Genomic DNA, 2,889 nt, shown 5'->3' with positions numbered 1-2,889 from the left:
TCTGTGTCTTTGTCTATCCCTGTCTCTCAATATTCCTGCCTGTCTCCACAGTCATTGGACGTCTCTTTGTCTGGTATGTTCCCTGTCTGAGTCACCCTTGTCTCCATCTCCGTCATTCCGATCCCCTCCCTCGCATCTTTTGAATCTCGTCTCAAAACTCACCTTTTTTTTTTTCTTCCTCAGCAATAAGTTCAATTGTGGCAGGTCCACTTCCTTTGCGTTAGTTGTGCTTGACTATGTGTGTATAGAACCGGATGGCGTCGTCTGACTACGGAATCGTCCCTCATGTCTCCTCTACGCCCATCCCGGGCAGGAGAATGAATGGATGGAATGGATGTGTGTATACATATGTATGTGGACATAACTACATGCATGTATGTGAATGTGCATGTGTTTATGCCTGCCTATGTGTGCGTATGTGTTGCGCTAGCTGTTAGATCCACATGTAGGTTAAAATGTATTATGCATTGTGCGTGGTCACATTTTGGTGTGTGTATGTAATGTTTTATGTTAACAAAAGCGATTTTGTAAGAAAAACAAACAAACAAACCTAGAGCAGATTTCTGGATAGTGTGCTATCATTATTATCAATAAGAGGAAGGAGATAGAGGAGGAAGGTGGCAGAATGGTTAAGACGCTCACCTGCCAATACAGAGAGTCCGTGAGGGTGTGGGTTCGAATCCCGCTCTCGCCCTTTCTCCTAAGTTTGACTGGAAAATCAAACTGAGCGTCTAGTCTTTCGGATGAGACGATAAACCGAGGTCCCGTGTGCAGCACGCACTTGGCGCACTGAAAAAGAACCCATGGCAACGAGAGTGTTGTCCTCTGGCGAAATTACGTAAAATGAAATCCACTTTCATAGGTACACAAATATGTAAGCATGCACTCAAGGCCTGACTAAGCGCGTTGGGTTATGCTGCTAGCCAGGCATCTGCTCAACAGATGTGGTGTAGCGTGTATGGATTTGTCCGAACGCAGTGACGCCTCCTTGAGAAAGTGAAACTGAAACTGAAACTATTATCAATATTATCTTTCCCCTGTCTCTGTCATTGTGTTTACGACTTCTTTGGCTGCATTTCCCATATCCTTCAAACTGTCTATGAGGTCTTTGTCTCTGTCTCTCCTTTTCTCCGCAGTGTCTCTCCCCTGTCTCTACAGTCATTGGACGGACGTCTCTTTGTCCTGTATGTCCCCTGTGTGTGAGTCCACCTTGTCTCTCTCTATCTTTCCCGTGTGTCTGTCAATGTGTGTACGACTTCTCTGTCTACGTTTCCCATACTGGGTCTGAAGTCCTCTGTGTCGGTCTCCCCTTTAAGCCCAGTGTCTCTCTCTCTCTCTCCAGTGCCCGCCTCTGCCTTCTGTGCTTTTGTCTATCCCTGTCTCTCACTGTTCCTTCCTGTCTCAACAGTCATTGGAAGGACGTCTCTTTGTCCGGTATGTCCCCTGTGTGTGAGTCCACCTTGTCTCTATCTGTCCCGTGTGTCTGTCAATGTGTGTACGACTTCTCTGTCTACGTTTCCCATACTGGGTCTGAAGTCCTCTGTGTCGGTCTCCCCTTTAAGCCCAGTGTCTCTCTCTCTCTCTCCAGTGCCCGCCTCTGCCTTCTGTGCCTTTGTCTATCCCTGTCTCTGTTGCTTCCTGTCTCTACAGTCACTGGGCGTCTGTTTGTCCGGTGTGTCCCCTGTCTGAGTCACCCTTGTCTCTATGTTTCTCCCCTATGTCTGTAGCACTTCTTTGTCTCTGTTTCCCATATCCCTCAACTGTCTCTGAGGTCTTTGTCTCTGTTTCCCATATCCCTCAACTGTCTCTGAGGTCTTTGTCTCTTGTCTGTTTTTGTCTTCCTTTTCCCCCTCAATTTTTCTCCCCCGTTCTCGTTTCTGTGTGTTTGTCTGTCCCTATCTCGTTTGTCACTGTTCCTTTATGTCTGCACAATCATTGGAGGTTTGTTTTGTTTGCATGACCCCTGTCTGACTTCGGTTTGTCTTCCTCTATCTTTCCCCTGTCAGGGTGTGTACGACTTTTTTTTTTTTTTGCCTGCATTTCTCATAATTGTCTCCGAGGTGTATGTCTCCTGTCTGAGTCATTTTTGTCTCCCTCTTTACCCTGTACGACTTCTTTGTCGACAGTTCCCCATATCCATCTACTGTCCTCTGTCTCCCCTTCCCCCCCCAGTGTGTCTGTCTGTCTGGCCCGTCCTCGTCTCTGTGTGTTGGTGTATCCCTGCGTCAGTCTGTGACTGTCTCCCAGTGTCCTCCCTGTCTACACAGTCATTGGACGTATTCTTTGTGTGTATGTCCCCTGTCGGAGTGCACCTTGTCTCCATCTTTCCCCTGTGTCTGTCAGTGTGTGTTTACTGACTTCTTTTCCTGCATTTCCCCATAACTACTGTCTCAAGAGGTGTATGTCCCCTGTCTGAGTCACCTTTGTCTCCATCCCCTGTACGACTTCTTCTTTGTCGACAGTTTTGCCATATCTCTCTACTGTCTTTTTGGTCCTCTGTCTCTGTCCTCCCCTTTCCCCCAGTGCGGTCTCTCTCCAGTCCTCGGACCTGCCTTCTGTGTCTCTGTCTCTTAAATAGTCCTCCTGTCTCCACAGTTATTGGACTGTCTCTTTGTCTGTATGTGTCCCCCTGTCTGAATCCACCTTGTCTCCAACTTTCCCGTGTGTCTGTACGAACTTATTTGTCTCCCTTTACCATATCGCTCTACTGTGTATGGCCTCTGTCTCTCCTCCCCACTGCATGGTCTCTCCGCAGTCCCCAGCCTTCCGTGTCTTTGTTTATTCCTGTCTCCAGTCTCTCACTGTTTGTCAGTGTTCCTCCACAGTCACTTGACGTCTCTTTGTCTCCGGTATGTCCCCTGTCTGAATCACCTTTGTCTCCATCTTTCC

The sequence above is a fragment of the Babylonia areolata genome, chromosome 9 (assembly GCF_041734735.1).
Source record: "Babylonia areolata isolate BAREFJ2019XMU chromosome 9, ASM4173473v1, whole genome shotgun sequence".
In the NCBI taxonomy this organism is placed as follows: Eukaryota; Metazoa; Mollusca; class Gastropoda; order Neogastropoda; family Buccinidae; genus Babylonia; species Babylonia areolata.
This window is presented reverse-complemented; position numbering follows the sequence as displayed.